Here is a 16689-nt window from a genome sequence, read left to right as displayed (position 1 = left end):
ACCACCACACCCTGCTAAGTTTTGTATTTTTGGTAGAGATGGGGTTTCACCATGTTGGCCAGGCTGGTCTCGAACTTCTCACCTCAAGTGATCTGCCCATCTTAGCCTCCCAAAGTTCTGGGATTATAAGCGTGAGCCACTGCGTCTGGCCTAAGAATTTATTTATTTAGAAACTGGGGTCTCACTCTACTGTCCAGGATGGTCTTTTTTTGAGATAAGATCTCACTCTGACGCCCAGGTTGGAGTGCAGTGGTGCAATCATGTCTCACTACATCATTGATCTCCTGGGCTCAAGCGATCCTCCCACTGCAGCCTCCCAAGTAGCCAGCAGTATGGGTTCATGCCACCACCCCACTAATTTTGTATTTCAGTGGAAGACAGGGTTTCACCATGTTGTCCAGACTAGTCTCCAACTCCTGGGCCCAAGAGATCTACCCACCTTGGCCTTCCAAAGTGCTGGGATTATAGGTGTGAGCCACCAGGCCTGGTCTTGAACTCCTGGGCACAAATGATCCTCCCACCTCAGCCTCTCAAGTTGCTGGGACTATGGGTGAGCCCTTCTCAGCCTGGCTCAGAGTGGATTTTAATGACAGGTGTTCTTGTCATGAGTTCTTGTGTAGTAAGCTTTATTCATCCATTACCTTATTTGATCTTCCCATGAATGACTCAGATGGAATGCACAGAGCATGTGTCAATAAATATCCCATTTTGCTATGTTGCCCAGGCTGCTCTTGAATTCCTAGGCTCAAGAGATCCTCCTGCCTCGGCCCCCCCAAAGTGCTGGAATTACAGACATGAGCCACTACATCTGGCCTTGTCAGTGTTTTCTAGCCTTTCAAGGTAGGAAGGAGCTTGGGTATCTGAGGCAAATACTGCTGGAAGTGAGATCTAGAGCAGGCCATTTTCTTCTTCCCCCAGGATGGTGGCAAGAGCCACCCCTGGCCCCGCTCAAGGGGCCTGGACTGGAAGGTATGGCATCTCACAGTGAGGTCTGCCCTCCGGTGACCTTGGCCACAGCAGTGGATTCTGGTGTCACCTGTGAGGCTCACAAGGCAGCACCCCAGGAGCCCTTGTGCTGCAGGTTCCCAGGTGGAGTGGGTAGGAGATGGCCGGGCAGCTGGCAGTAACCTTGACCCTGATGGGCCCTGTTTCTCCAACTTTCCCACCATCCCTCCAGCCTGAAGAGATGGGATATCCAGCTCTAGCCTGCAGCTGCCCACCCCAACTGCGACCTCACTTTGAAGCTTTAACTTCTATTTTTAATGCTAATGTTAATTTTACATTCGATTCCATGATATATCCATGTTTATTTTACTATAAAGCATATTTTCCCCTAACTTTAGAGTCAAATGGGTGCTCTGGGAAGTTTATGTTTTTTCTATGGCTTCCGCTGCTCCCAGCACAGTGACTCCAACCAGAGTTTTAAAAATGTGGATTAGGGCCAAAGGGGATGATGAACCATTAGACGCAATTAGGATGAGAAATGCCGAGATTATCCATTTATTTATTTTTAGAGACAGGGTCTCACTCTGTCTCCTGGGCTGGACTGCAGTGGTGCCATCATAGCTCAATGCAGCCTTGAACTCCTGAGCTCAAGTGATCCTGCCTCAGCCTCCTGAGTAGCTCCCAAGTGCACACCGCCATGCCCGGCTAATTTTTTCATTTTCTGTAGAGACAAGGGTCTTGCTGTGTTGCCCAGGCTGGTCTCCAACTCCTGGGCTCAAGAAATCTTCCCACTTAGGCCTCCCAAAGTGTTGAGATTATAGGTGTGAGCCACTGTGCCTGGTGGAGAAACAAATAGTTTAATAGCCCTTTAATCCAATGTGATTTGTTGGTTGAGTAACTGACTTTGGTTTAGGTAGAGAATTATTAAAATGCATTACCTCAAATGTAAACATTTTATTTTGTTTTTTTCTGTGACGGGCCACACAGAGTCCTATATACCTCTCCAGCACTGCTCACCTGGAGAAGTTGCTATGGATGCCAGCTACTGTTTTTTCTCCCTTCCCAATAAATATTTCATCTTCACTTAAAACATGTCAGTGTACGTTGGTTCCCTGATCTGCTCTTAGATGGCCAAGGGCTTATGTTTGCGTAGGCCATAGGTTCATCTTTCTGTATAAGGCGTACATGCAATGTATAATCCACTTTTTTTTTTTTTTGAGACGGAGTCTCGCTCTGTCCCCCAGGCTGGAGTGCAGTGGCCGGATCTCAGCTCACTGCAAGCTCCGCCTCCCGGGTTCACGCCATTCTCCTGCCTCAGCCTCCCAAGTAGCTGGGACTACAGGCACCAGCCACCTTGCCCGGCTAGTTTTTTGTATTTTTTAGTAGAGACAGGGTTTCACCGGGTTAGCCAGGATGGTCTTGACCTCCTGACCTCATGATCCGCCCGTCTCGGCCTCCCAAAGTGCTGGGATTACAGGCTTGAGCCACCGCGCCCGGCCAATCCACTTTTTTATCCTACTTTTTTTGGGGTGACAGGGTCTCGCTCTGTAATCCCAGCACTTTGGGAGGCCGAGACGGGTAGATCACCTGAGGTCAGGAGTTCAAGACCAGTCTGACCAATATGGTAAAACCCCGTCTCTACTAAAAATGCAAAAATTAGCCGGGTATGGGGGTGGGTGCCTGTAATCCCGGCTACTCGGGAGGCTGAGACAGGAGAATTGCTTGAACCGGAGAGGCGGAGACTGCAGTTAGCTAAGATCGTGCCACTGCACTCCAGCCTGGGCGACAGAGCAAGGCTCCATCTCAAAAAAGAAAAGAAAATACTAAGCTAGCCAGACACCGTGGTTCATGCCTGTAATCCCAGATCACTTGAACTCAGGAGTTTGAGACTAGCCTGGGCAACATGGCAAAACCCCATCTCTACAAAAAAATACAAAATTTAGCCAGGCATGATGATGCGCATCTGCAGTCCCAGCTACTCCAGAGACTGAGGTGGAGGATCGCTTGAGCCTGGGAGGCAGAGGTTGCAGTGAGCCAAGATTGCACCACTGCACTCCAGCCTGGACGATGTAAAAAAAAAAAAAAAAAAAGAAAGAAAGAAAAAATAAATAAATAAATACGAAGCTAATTAGCCTTATGACAACCCTGTTTGGTAAGTACTACTGTGATTCCCACTTTACAGATGGGGAAACTGAGGCACAGAAAGGGGAAGTAACTTACCTAAGTCTTACCGAGCCAGAAAGTGGCAGCGGCTGCTCCTAACCCTGCACCATGCTGCCTCCAAATGTGGGCTTTTTCCCAGGAAGAAGTGCTTAGCTGGGGGAGGGGAGTCCGGATCCCAGGGAGGAGGCCTCAGAAAGCCTCTGGGAGTCAGGCGGCCATGCGAGAGGGGCTTCCTGGCTCTTTTTCACTTGTCCCCCCACCCCCACTCCCCCGTCCCCACCTTCCCAGGACTTATTTGGACTCCCAGGCAGAGTTCCTTGTTTGTTTTTGTTTTGTTTCTCCCTTTTCTTAGAGATAGGGTCTCGCTCTGTCACCCAGGCTAGAGTGCAGTGATGAGATCATAGTTTATCGCAACCTCGACCTCCTGGGCTCAAGGGATCCTCCTGCCTTGGCCTCCTGAGCAGTTAGAACTAGGACTACTGTGTGCACCATCACACCAAGCTAATTTTTTTTTTTTTTTTTTTTTTGAGACGAAGTCTCGCTCATGTCCCCCAGGCTGGAGTGCAGTGGCGCGATCTCGGCTTACTGCAACCTCTGCCTCCCGGGTTCAAGTGATTCTCCTGCCTCAGCCTCCTGAGTAGCTGGGATTACAGGGGCCTGCCACCATGCCCGGCTAATTTTTGTATTTTTAGTATACACGGGGTTTCACCACATTGGCCAGGCTGGTCCTGAACTCCTGACCTCATGATCCGCCCACCTCGGCCTCCCAAAGTGCTGGGATTATAGGTGTGAGCCACCGTGCCTGGCCACACCAAGCTAGTTTTTAACTTTTTTGTAGATATGGGGTCTTGCTATGTTGCCCAGGCTGGTCTCAAACTCGTGAGCTCAAGAGATCCTCCCGCCTCAGCCCCCCAAAGTGCATAAGCCACCGTGCCCAGCCTAGTTCCTTGCTCTTGAAGGTCCTTGTGTCTGATGGAGTTGGTGTCTTGGACTCTGATCCTCTACAGTGAGAGTGGGCAGAAGGATGCAGCTTCTAGTGCCTGGCCCTTCCCCAGTTGGCTAGGGTGGTGCCCCTTCTCCCCAGTGCCAGGGGCAAGCAAGGCCTGGCCTCTGCAGTCTCCATGGCCTCCTTGCCCAACCCCGGGGCCTCTTTTGGGAATTTGACCTAGGTGTCCTTGAGCTGGCAGTTGACACCATCTGGCTCCAGTGCACTGGCCTGGGAGAGACAGTGTGGTACAGTGGTTAAGAGCAGGCTCCAGAATAAACCCAACCCCATTTCCTTCCCACTTTCCTTCAGTCCCACTTTCCTCATTCATAAATCTGAATGCCTGCCTTCAGGGCTTATCATGATGTTTAATGAGAAAATGGACATCAGGTGCCTAGTCATGGGGGCTGGCCGCTGTAGCCCTGAAGACGAGCCTGATGAAAGATGAAGAGGCTGTGCTATGGGACAGAGTCTGAACCGATCCCAGAGGCTCCCAGGGGCAGGAGTGGCCCAGAGACCTGCTCTGAGAATAGAAGCACTGTCACGGGCCCCCTGCCAAGGAGAGAGTGTGACCAGGACAATGACTGGTGGGATGAGGTGTCTAGAGCCCTCTATATCATCCCCAGGATTTCTTCCTCTTTAGCTCAGAGCTTACAGGGTTGTCTGCAGATCCCATGAGGATAGGTGGAGGAGGACCCCTAAGCCGACAGCCGGGTGGGGAAGGAGGGCCTGAGTGCTGAGTGCCTGGGCAGGTAGCCAGCTGCAGATCTGACCCCAGGAGAATGGGGCGAACTGCCACATAGCTGACACTTGACAGGGGGACTGTCGTGAGTGTGTGTTTTGGGAGGCAGGGTATGTGTGTGTGATTAAGTTGAGGTCAGGACAGAAGAAGAAGGGAAGTGGAATTTGTAGGTTTTTTTTTTTTTTTGAGATGGAGTCTCGCTCTGTCGCCCAGGCTGGAGTGCAGTGGCCGGATCTCAGCTCACTGCAAGCTCCGCCTCCCGGGTTCACGCCATTCTCCTGCCTCAGCCTCCCGGAATTTGTAGTTTTAAGAGATATTATGTGGCCATCTTAAGATTGCAGCAGCTGGCCAGGCGCAGTGGCTCACGCCTGTAATCCCAGCACTTTGGGAGGCTGAGGCGGGTGGATCACTTGAGGTCCGGAGTTCAAGACCTGCCTGGTCAACATGGTGAAACCTTGTCTCTACTAAAATACAAATATTAGCCGGGTGTGGTGACGTGTGTCTGTAGCCCCAGCTACTTGAGGGGATGAGGCAGGAGGATTGCTTTGCGCCACTGCATTCCAGCCTGAGTGACAAAGTGAGACCCTGTCTAAACAAACAAAAATTACAGCAGAGCCTATATCTGGGAATTATAGGCCATGATCTTCCAGATTATGCATGCGGATGTTTTAAATATGTATGCCGTACATTTTATGTGTTTATTCATGCATACTGTATGTTTTTAATCATATGGAATCAATACTAGTTATTCAAAGTTTGTAAAATATAGATTTGCCAAAGTGAAAAAAAAAAAAAAAGAAGAAGAATTTGGGCTGGGCATGGTGACTCATGCCTGTAATCCCAGCACTTTGAGAGATCCAAGGCAGGCAGATCACCTGAGGTCAGGAGTTCGAGACCAGCCCACCCAACATGGTGAAACCCCGTCTGTACTAAAAATACGAAATTAGCTGGGCGTGGTGGCGCGTGCCTGTAATCCCAGGGGGCTTGGGAGGCCGAGGCAGGAGGAATCACTTGTGCCTGGGAGGCAGAGGTTGCAGTGAGCTGAGATCGTGCCATTGTAGTCTAGCCTGTGCAACAAGAGCAAAACTTAATCTCAAAAAAAAAAAACAAAAAAACAAAAATCCGGCCGGGCACTGTGGCTGTCGCCTGTAATCCTAGAACTTTGGGAGGCCAAGGCAAGAGGATCACTTGAGACCAACCTGGGCAATATAGAGAAACCCCGTGTCTACAAAAAAAACACACAAAAACTACCCCGGCATGGTGGCACACGCCTCTAGTCCCAGCTGCTTGAGAGGCTGAGGCGGGAGGATCGCTTGAGTCTAAGAGGCTGAGGCTGCAGTGAGCCTATGATGGCATTGGACTCCAGTCTGGGTGACAGAGCCAGACCCTGTCTCCAAAAAAGAAAGAAAGAAAAAAACGCCATCTTCCACCTACCCTAGAGCCACATCACCCAGTGCTTCCTAACCTGTTTCAGATTTTAAATCCCTTTGAAAACCTGCCAAAAAGCGTGGACTTTCTCCAGAAAAAGGCTCTTTCATCCACAGACTCTGTTGGTGTGCGGGGAAGGACTGTTTAGGTCCAACCTCTAGCTTCTCTGTCGTATGAGATTCTGACTCTGAAACCAACCTCAAAGGGGCAAATCATTCTGACCCCGTGACTCCTCTGTAAGAGACACTTGCCCCGCAACCTATTCAAAGTCTGTCTTGAACCTGTTTCTATTTGACCACCTCTTAAAGAAGATATTGTACAAGTTTGCCCCTGCCATTTAAATCCTTTGTCCCAAATTTACTGCCCCTTTTGGAGCTTTCAGCAAGGATCGACTTTCCTGCGTCACTGGGTGACTCTCACTGTAGCATCCGCTCATTTCCGGAAGAGGACCATCCTTTGAGGCATGTGTAAGGCCCCTTTTGTGGAAAGAGCCGTGGCTTAGGCATCTGGGAAAGCATGCCTGCGAGAACTGGGTGTGAATCTTTCCAGGTGGTCAGGGGAAACTTTTTTATTTTTTTGAGATGGAGTCTCGCTCTGTCACCCAGGCTGGAGTGCAGTGGCACCCAGTGCATGCCTTCGGCCTCAGTTTCCTCATGAAGATGACTATCGTAACTATTTAGTGGGGTTGTTTTGAGGATTTTAGGAGATCTTCAGAGTTCTAGGGATCTCCTGCTGCAAAACAACCTACTCCAAGCTCAGCGGTGTAAAGCAACACTGTGATGCTCACGGTCCCAGGGACCGGAAATTCAGACAGAGCTCAGCAGGACGGCCTGACTCTGCTCCATGATATCTGGAGTCAGCTGGGAAGACTCTCAAGGGGTTGGTAACAACTTGAACAGGTGGGGTCTGGAATCATATGGAAGTTTCTTCACTCATGTCTGGTACCTGGGTGGGATGACTCGAAGGTTGGGCTCAGGTGGGACTGTCAACTTGAGGGCCTCCACATGGTTTATGTTTCTGGCTTGCCTGGGCTGTGTCACTGCGTGGCAGCGTCAGGGTAGTCAGACTTCTAACTTAATGCTCAGAGTTCCAAGAGCCAGCATTCTACACCAAGGAGGAAGTCGCATGGCTTCTTATGGCCCCACCTCTCGAGTCACTTAGCATCTCTGCTGCCATACTCTCTTGGCAGCGACAAGCCCACTCAGATTTAAGAGGAGGGGACACAGAGGCCATCTCTCAATGGGAGGATTCCCCGCAACCACGAGCTACACATGCTTTTTGGTTGACACTTGAAAGAGTGAGCAATGCGGGCTGGGCGCAGTGGCTCACGCCTGTAATCCCAGTACTTTGGGAGGCCAAGGAGGGTGGATCACTTGGGGTCAGAAGTTCGAGACCAGCCTGGCCAACATGATGAAACCCAGTCTGTACTGAAAATACAAAAATTAGCCAGGAGTGGTGGCGGGCCCCTGTAATCCCAGCTACTTGGCAGGCTGAGAGAGGAGAATCGCTTGAAACCAAGAGGCTGAGGTTGCAGTGAGCTGAGATGGTGCCACTGAACTCCAGCCTGGGCGACAGAGACTCCGTCTCAAAAAAAAAAAGAGCAATGCAGCCAGGTGTGATGGCTCATGTCTGTAATCCCAACACTTTGTGAGGCCGAGGCAGGCAGATCCCTTGAGCCTAGGAGTTTGAGACCAGCCTGGACAACACAGCAAGACCTCATCGCTACAAAAATTAAAAATTAGTTGGGCATGGTGGCACACACTCAGCTACTTGGGAGGCTGAGGTGGGAGGACCACCCAAGTCACTGGAGTTGAGTACCTGTGACTGCGTCTCTGCACTCCAGCCTGGGCCACAGTGTGAGATGCTGTCTCAAAAAAAAAAAAAAGAAAAGAAAAGAAAAAAAGAAAAAAGAATGAGCAATGCAAACCTGCAAACCTAAGCTTTTTTTTTTTTTTTTTCCCTTCTCTGCTTATATCCTCAACCCCTCAACTCCTGCCCCAGGTCACAAACTCAGGAAGCCTCAATTAAGACAGACTTTTAGTCTAAGGTTGGAGAATTGAGGAAGGAAAGAAGGAAGTGCCAGATGCTAATTAACTTTGCTTTTTAACTACAGATGAGCCACTTTTTGAGTTACCCGGGGGTGAGAATCTCAAAGATAAATGAAAATATGTAAGGATGGCAGGAGAGCAGGGGTCTCTTGTAATTAGGTCCCTCATTCTTGTGCTTTGAGAATAAAAATATCAAGGGTTGGAATATGTGAGTAAATATGGAAACTCTCCTTTGAGGATTGTTTTTTGGAGCCCTCCTGTTTATTCTAATTGAATGAAAAACAAACATGTAACTGGGTTTTTTTGTTTGTTTCTTTTTTGGTGTTGTCTTTAGTTGTTGTTTTTTTTTTTTTTTTGGTTATACTTAATTTTGTTTGTTTGTTTTTCTGAGATGGAGTCTCTCTCAGTTGCCCAGGCTGGAGTGCAGTAGCTTGATCTGGGCTCACTGAAACCTCCACCTCCCAGGTTCAAGCGATTCTCGTGCCTCAGCCTTCTGAGTAGCCTGGATCACAGGCATGCACCACCACACCTGGCTAATTCTCGTATTTTTAGTAGAGATGGCATTTCACCATGTTGGCCAGGCCAGTCTCGAACTCCTGACTTCAGGTGATCCACCCTCCTCAGCCTCCCAAACTGCCGGGATTACAGGTGTGAGCCACTGCGCCCAGCGGTTATACTTAAAATTTTTTTAAAGAGATGAGTATCTCACTATGTTGTCCAGGCTGGAGTGCAGTGACTATTCACAGGTGCTGTCAATAGCACGCTGCAGCCTCAGACTCAAGCAATCCTCCTGCCTCAGCCTGTGAGTAGCTGCAGCTACATGCGCCCTCAGTGGTGCCTGGCTTTGCATCTTATTTTTTTCTGACTTTAGCCTTCCTGGTCTTGTCCCCATTCAGCAGTGGTGTCTTATCTGACCATACCTAGAAATGCTGAATGCCAATTTGAGTTAGAAAGAGAATAGCAGAGGCCGGGCGCGCTGGTGGCTCATGCCTGTAATCCCAGCACTTTGAGAGGCCGAGGCAGGCGGATCACGAGGTCAGGAGATCGAGACCATCCTGGCTAACACGGTGAAACCCCGTCTCTACTAAAAATACAAAAGCAAAATTAGCCGGGCGTGCTGGCGGGTGCCTGTAGTCCCAGCTACTTGGAAGGCTGAGGCAGGAAAATGGCATGAACCTGGGAGGTGGAGCTTGCAGTGAGCAAAGATCACACCACTGCACTCCAGCCTGGGCAACAGAGCAAGACTCTGTCTCAAAAAAAAAAAAAAAAAGAATAGCAGAATTCCAGCAAGGTTGGAGGCTGGTTGGTGAGCGTTCGGGAGAAGTTGAGATTTCATCACAGCAAAAGTGTGATGAAATCACACATCACAAAGTGTCAGGTCTTCTAGGGCTCCTTGAAGGGAACAAGGGCTCCAGTGAGTGGGAGCAGAGGCTCATTTGGCTCCCTGCCTTCCGTTTGGGGATTTAACAAGAGAATTGGCCCTTTTAGTAGCAAGTAGAAGGGCAGGAATCTAATTTCTCTATTCTGATTTTTTTTTTTTTTTTTTTAAGACAAGGTCTTGCTCTGTCACCCAGGCTTGAGTGCAGTGGCTCCAACATAGCTCACTGCAGACTCCTGGGCCAAGCAATCCTTCTCCCTCAGCCTCCTGACTAGCTAGGACTACAGGCAAATGCCACCATGCCAGGCTAATTTTTTTTTTTTTTAAGTAGAGACGAGGTCTCGCTGTTTTACCCAGGTTATTCTTAAACTCCTGGCCTTAAATGATCCTCCCATCTCGGCCTCCCAAAGTGCTGAGATTACAGGAGTGAGCCACCATGTCCACCTTAATTTACTCTGATTTTTCTTTTCTTTTTAAAATAGAGACGGGGTCTCACTATGTGGCCCAGGCTGGTGTTGAACTCCTGGGCTCAAGTGATCCTCCTGCCCTGGTCTCCCAAAGTGCTGGGACTATAGGCGTAAGCCACTGTTCCAGGTCTACTCTAATATTTAACAGTGGTCAAATTCATTTATTTATCCACTAAATTATTTATACTCTCAATTTCAGAAAGGATTTAAGGTACCTGAGCTGTGAACAAAGAATCAGAGACTGGATTTTTCCTCCATCTCTGCCACTAACTAGTTGTGCGACCTGGGGCAAGTCACTTCGTCTTCTTGTGTCTGTTATCCATGTGTGAGAGCCAATACTTAATATGAGTGCCAGGCACTGTTCTAGAGATGTTCCATGCATCTGTATTCACTCTTTTAATTCTTCTCCAAACAATTTATTATGGTCTCTATCTTTTTGGAATTTGTCAGGGCAGTTCCAGTTCATCATGGCAATACAGGAAAGTGACTTTTGGGGGCTTTTGCCATTTCAAAGAATCTTGGGTTTTTCTCTGGGCTTCAGAGACACCCGTGCCTGACATTCCCAATTTGAACCCCCAGCGAATCACTGGGTTCCATTGCTGATGGGGACCTTGTGTTTGAGCTTGACTGAAACTTGTGTTTCAGTCCATCCATGCTGGAGATAAAGGGAAGTCTTCACGCCGGGGGACGATTGCAGGACGGGGCCGCTGGGGAGGAGGGCTCCCACACGTGGGGAATGGGGGTGGAGGAACCTCTGAAGCGCGTTTGCCCTTTGGAAAATCTCTTTGGTGTCCTAGCCTCGGGATCATTGCACTTAGGTTTGGGGCTCAGCACCCAGAACTCCTCCCAGCCTCCGTCTGCCCGTCCAAGGTCCGGCGTGACTTCCGGTGGCTGATGGCTCATCTTGGGGAAATCCCCCACCCTGGGGGGTCCGGGGTGGCCTGCAGGGGGCCTGACTCACCCGCCGATTGGGTCAGGGGTTTCCAGCTGCCCTCGGATGTCTGCTGCACCGCTCCCCTCCCGCAGGCGGAGGACGGGAGGAGGGAGGGAGAGGTGGGAGAGCGTGGGGGGCGGGGCCGGGGGCGGTCTCCAATCCCCCGCCCGGGCTCCGCCCTGTCCCGGGATCTGCGAAAGCGCAGCAAGGGTACGGGTAGGTGAGTGCCCGCCTGGTGCAGGGTGTGAAGAGCGAGAGCGCGTGTATGAGCATTAGCGTCAGTGGTCTCCGTGTGTCCGTTTACATGATTGCGCCAGTGTCTGTGTGTAAGCATCTGCATGCAAGCTTGTCTTTTTGAATGAATGTCTGTGTGTGACTTCTAGGGACGGCCAGGGAAGAGGGGTGCCCCTCCCACTCTGGCCCCCCTCTCTCCTCTCTCCTCCTTGGGGTGCTCTGGGCATCCGGGACCCCTGGCAGGGCTGCCAGGTGCTGGGAGGACGCAGAGGCCGCCGAGGGTGGAGGGAGGCGTCAGGCCTGGGCTGCGCGCGCCCTGACTGGGGAGTTCCGGGTCCCGGCCGCCCGGTCCTTTCATTCCGGGCTTCTTCGAGATTCTCCGGGGGCTTCCGGCCGGCCGTGTTTTCTCCTTGCCGTCTTCGCAGGCACGAGGAAGACTCCTGGAGCTCATCTGCCTGGGATGGGCGGGCCCTGCCTTGACCTCACGTGCAGCAATTAGGACCACCAAGGAGTGTTCTTCAAACCACTTTCTCCCACTCCGCGGGACATGCCAGGGTTGATTCTGTTGCTCGCACTCCGCTTCCTCCTCTGCGTTCCCCTGTGGCAAAGGTTTCAGTCTTGTGCTGTGGACCCAAAAGAATATTCTAAGGGGAAATGGGCCCTTGCAGAGCAAGAAGGGTATAGGTTCAGTACCAAACCAAACTGGTGCGATGGCTAGCTCGGCCCAAGAGGCTGTGCAGACTGTGTCTGTGTGAGTGCATAAGGGTAAGAGTCCCTGCCCGCCGAGCTTCGGCTTCCCCAGTCACAACCAAGGGAGAACAACATCTACCTTACAGTGTAGATGCCTGGATAAAAACTGGAGCGCCTGCTCGAGCAGTTTGGGAGGCTGACGCGGTAGGATGGCTTGAGCCCAGGAGTTCGAGACCAGCGTAGGCAACATAGAGCCCCCCCCCCCAACCTCTACAAAAAAATTTTAAAAATTAGCTGGGTGAAGTGATGCGCACTTGTGGCTCCAGCTACACGGGAGGCTGAGGTGGGAGGATCGATTGAGCCAGAGAGGTAGAGACTGCAGTGAGCTGTGATCGCACCACTGCACCACAGCCAGGGCAACAGAGCAAGACCCTGTCTCAAAAACAAAAACACTAGAGCGCCCGGAGTTTTTTTTAAGTGCGGGGCAAGGATTGTCTCGGCGTTGTTACTGCACGCACAGCGCCCGTTGTAATGGGTAGATGCATTAGTGAAAGTCCTGGGTACACTCATTTATTTTCTAAATCTCATATGTAAGGGAACGCCCGATGGAAAGCCCATCAGCTGGGGAACAGCCATCAGGCTGGATTTGAGCCCAGAGCCCGGGCTGGCCAATTACTCGGGTGAGCCTGGCTCCGGTTCTGTGACCTGGGTCCAGTACCCCGCCCTTTCTGCCGATGCCTTGCAAAGCGGGGAGCGGAAAGCAGTTTGGTGGACGACCAGCCCTCCCTTGCTTTGCAGGTGGCGCTTTCTATTTATTGGTTGTAAGGCGAGACCTAGGCCAGAGCCAGCGTGCGCGCGCCGTCGGGGTCCCGCGGTTGCTCTGGGGATCAGGGCGCGAACCCCAAGGGCCCCGCCTGGCAGCGTCGTGGGCCTCCGGGCGAGAACAGCGGGGGTCGGGGAGGATTTGCAACGTCCACTCCTCTCTCCGCCGCCCGTGTGCGCTCCGGTGCTTCTCCCGGCTGGGGGTGTGAGAATTTGCCGACGGTGCCCGCGCCGCGGCCGGCCCCGGCCCCGCCCCAGCCCCGGGGATGCCCCGCCCCCAGCCGGCGTCCCGCCCCGCCTGCCCGTAGTCCCGGCCCCGCCCCGGGCCGCGCCCCTCCGCCGAGCCCCGCTCGCCTGCACCTCGCGCGGCGGGCCTGCCCTCCGGCCCCCGCCGGCCCTGCGCCGCTGCCCGGAGGCTGGCGTCCTCCCGTCACTCCGGGACCCGCCCGCTGTGTCCCCTGGGCAACTGTCTCCAGGGAGATCGGGCCCCGCCCCCGGCACCGACACCCGGTACGGAGCCCACCTGTGCGGGCGTCTGCGGGGTCCCCGTGCCCCGCCCCCAGCCCCGCCGGGCGTCCCACCCCGCCCAGCCCCGGGCTTTGTCCGCCTGGGGCGGGGTGGGCAGGGTCGGTGGAGGCGATCGGGGGTCCGGGGCCGTGGGGGCTGGGGGGGCCGAGGCAGGGGGTTGCGCTCGCGGTGGGATTCTCAGCTGTGGGCCGCGCGACGCTCTTCTCTCCTAATCTGGTTGCTTCCTTTTGTGCCCCCCGGGGGTCGGGAATCCCAGGTTTCTCGGCTGCTGCCCTTGATGGGATCCGTGGGGCCTCCAGCGGGCTTCGCACGAGGACGCGCCTGTTCGGGGCAGGCTGTTTACTTGTCGGGGACCCAGCAGTGGCTGTGCGCGTCCTCCCCTCCCCCTGCCCCCGATTCGGGACCAAGCCTCCTGCGCTCTGTCCCTCCTGAGCTGTGCCCTTGAACCCGGGGTGGGGCTAGAGGGTGGCAGACCCGGATCCTGAGGTCCTGCGGCTTCCTCCCCGGGGGAGCGCTTTCTCCCTGGCCGCCCTCTTGTGGATTTTGTCCTGGCTCCTTATTTCCTGACCCGAATTCCTAAGGACGAATTCTCTCCTTCTCTTCCTTCTCGGCTCCCTCTGCTTTGTCTTTCCTGTTTTGGAAGGGCTTTCCTTATGATCATGTCTCATTTTCCTGTGCCAGAGCTGCTATAATTTGTCGTGGTAATGGGTATTAGCCAGTCTCTTAATTGGTCAGCAGTGGAAGGGATTTCTTCCTTAGCCTTTGGTGCTGACCTCCTGTTTGGTGGCAGTGCCTTGAGAAGTGCTTGCCACTCTCTCCTGGATGTTGAGGGAAGGGAGCATCCGAGCCCACATGCCTGGGCTCCCGCAGCAGGGTCCCTGGAGCATCTTTACAGGGATGGAGGCCGCAGGGAGGACTCCAGCTTGGTCCTTTGGAAATGTGTTCCTGCAACTGCCTTTTCCAGCGGGTTCCTAGGGCTCTGCCGTTTGACTCTTGGAGAAGCCGGTGGTTTTGGTTTTGTGCTAAATCTAAGCCCACCTAGTGGGCTCTGGGCTGAAGTCTCCCAGCTGTGGAGGTAGCTATGCCCAGGGCCTGGGGTTGGGAGAAGGGGTTGGGTCTTTAGACTGGGCTGGTGCTCTAGTGCCTTTTTTCCCCTCTTTGGGGTTCTATTATTTCCTGGAGCGGCTGAGGTGGGGGAAGAAGCACCACAGATGCAAGGAGTGGGCGGCCTCTCCCCTCACACTCTTCCTTTTTATCTCCAGCCCAATAGGGGATGGGTTTTCCTTTAGACCTGGGCCTTGAAAACAGATCCACATGGGGAATAAAGATTTCAAGTTCACCAACCTGCTTTTTGCACCCATCGAATGGAACTCGAACCCAGGCTTGGCTCAGATCAATTACTTTGCTTTCAAAAACCAAACAAAACCAACAAACAGCTCTAAAAACGATCTGAGTCATCTGAGTACACATTCCTGCTCCAGGCACTGGAAATGCTCCTGTGGTTGGTTTCAGTACCACCAAAGGGAGCTGGGGGTGGCATTGACGCAGATGGCAAGAAAGGCTGATCAAGTGGAATGTGATTGGTTTGCAAAAAGGAGAGATGGAGATGAGGCAGTTGATTTTGAGCTAACGTCCTATAAGAGAATGCACAGGTTTCTGAAATTCTCTCTTGGTAAAATAGTTTTCTTTCTTTCTTTCTTTTCTTTTTTTTCCAACAGATAAGGAGTCGGGCCAGGGCGGGATGACACTCATTGATTCTAAAGCGTCTTTAATCTGCCAGGCGGAGGGGGCTTTGTTGGTGTGTCTTGGACTATTCCAGAGAGGTAGGTTGGGGGAATGGGCCAAGTGCGTGGGGGAAGGGAAAGGAGATGTTATTTTGTAGATAGGTTAAGCATGTGAACAAAACCCCTCCTCCCCGACTCTCCAGCCAAAGGAAGACTTCTCCGTAGGACTAGCATGCCCAAAGGAAGAGAGTGACCCAGATTGGTGCTAGGAGCGAATGAACGGGGAAGTGAACTAGACCTCAGCCATTCCCAGGAGAGAGATACTGCCGCCTGGGAAAAGAAGGAATGGCTTTGCTTTGAGGAGTCCTGGAGCCCCTTATTAAGCTGCAGCATTTGGTATTTGACTCACTCTGGCCATGGTAACGTTGGGCTGGCCAGACTGGGGAGAGAAATATTAAAAGTTTTCTGGAGGAAGTGGATTGGATTTTTATAATTCTGTATTGCTTCTCAAGGAGTCCCTAGGTGGGACCATTCTGTAGCTCCAGAGAGCTGGCAGTCACTGTCTCAGTAAGAGGATGCTCTTTGGAGTTGTAGGACATTAGCTTAGAAGATGAATGCAGTCCTTTCATGGTGCAAATGGGCACACTGAGGCCAGACACCGACACTGGCCGGACGTTGGGTACATACACCCATTTGGGAGCCTGAGATAGCTGGGTCTGGCTTGTGAGCTCCATGACTGCGAGACCTCCCGGTCCCCTTGCAAGCCCTTTCAGTGCATAATGTATTCTGTGTGTACCCAGAATTCCACTGGAGCCAATACTGTCATTTCAGGATGGAAAGGGGTTAGAGTGTGCTGTCGTCCTTAAAGGCTTTTTCCTGAACCTCAGCCTCATTTTCTCTAGATCTTTGTTGGTACTTTCCAAACTTGTTTGATGATTGTGGATCTCTTTTTGAAAATCAAAATATAGGCCGGGTACGGTGGCTCACACCTGTAATCCCAGCACTTTGGGAGGCCAAGATGGGCGAATCACAAGGTCAGGAGTTCGAGACCAGCCCGGCCAACATGGTGAAGCCCCGTTTCTACTAAAAATACAAAAAATTAGCTAGGTGTAGTGTTGGGCGCTTGTAATCCCAGCTACTCGGGTTGCTGAGGCAGGAGAATCACTTGTACCCAGGAGGCGGAGGTTGCAGTGAGCCGAGACTGTACCACTGCACTCCAGCCCAGGCGACAGAATGAGACTCCATCTCAAAAAAAAATAAAATAAAATAAAATAAAAATATGAACCAGAATTTTAACCGATAAACCAGATCAAAACAGAGAGCCACTATAAGAGAAACTAGCCCAGAACTCCTTCTGCTCAGCACCCTGTCCCGCTCCCACCTACCTCTGAAGGCCTGCAGTGCTTCTTTGGAACCCCAGCGCTCCTCTGCACATAAGCAGAAGCCATAGATCATGTAGACCCCTGATTGGAGGATTAGAATTTCTTCCACGCATCTATTTATACTGACTTGATCTTGTCTCAGAAAATGCCTTTTAATAATATTTTTAATCCTCATGCTTTTTTATTTATAAAAATATGAAATTAATGTCAAGTTTGGAA

The 16689-nt window shown here is 51.9% G+C and overlaps 1 protein-coding gene across 8 annotated transcripts in view; it reads left to right on the top strand.

Moving 5' to 3' along the window:
• PIK3CD (phosphatidylinositol-4,5-bisphosphate 3-kinase catalytic subunit delta) overlaps window positions 1-16689 on the top strand; it is a 97815-nt gene that overhangs the window by 42705 nt on the left and 38421 nt on the right. For 4 of the 8 annotated variants that reach the window (XM_030942451.1, XM_010364180.2, XM_030942446.1 and 1 more), the window contains one exon: window positions 15083-15187. The exons of 2 other annotated variants lie outside the window; for them this stretch is intronic. The gene's annotated coding sequence lies outside the window, so the exon portion shown is untranslated. Of the gene's footprint in view, window positions 1-13168; window positions 13347-15082; window positions 15188-16689 lie in introns of those variants that run through there. 2 more of the 8 variants (XM_030942450.1, XM_030942447.1) reach the window with 2 other exon arrangements.

Source organism: Rhinopithecus roxellana, chromosome 12, assembly GCF_007565055.1.
Source record: "Rhinopithecus roxellana isolate Shanxi Qingling chromosome 12, ASM756505v1, whole genome shotgun sequence".
NCBI lineage: Eukaryota > Metazoa > Chordata > Mammalia > Primates > Cercopithecidae > Rhinopithecus > Rhinopithecus roxellana.
Note: the sequence above shows the minus strand (reverse complement) of the source record. Positions and strands in the feature narration are given on the sequence as shown.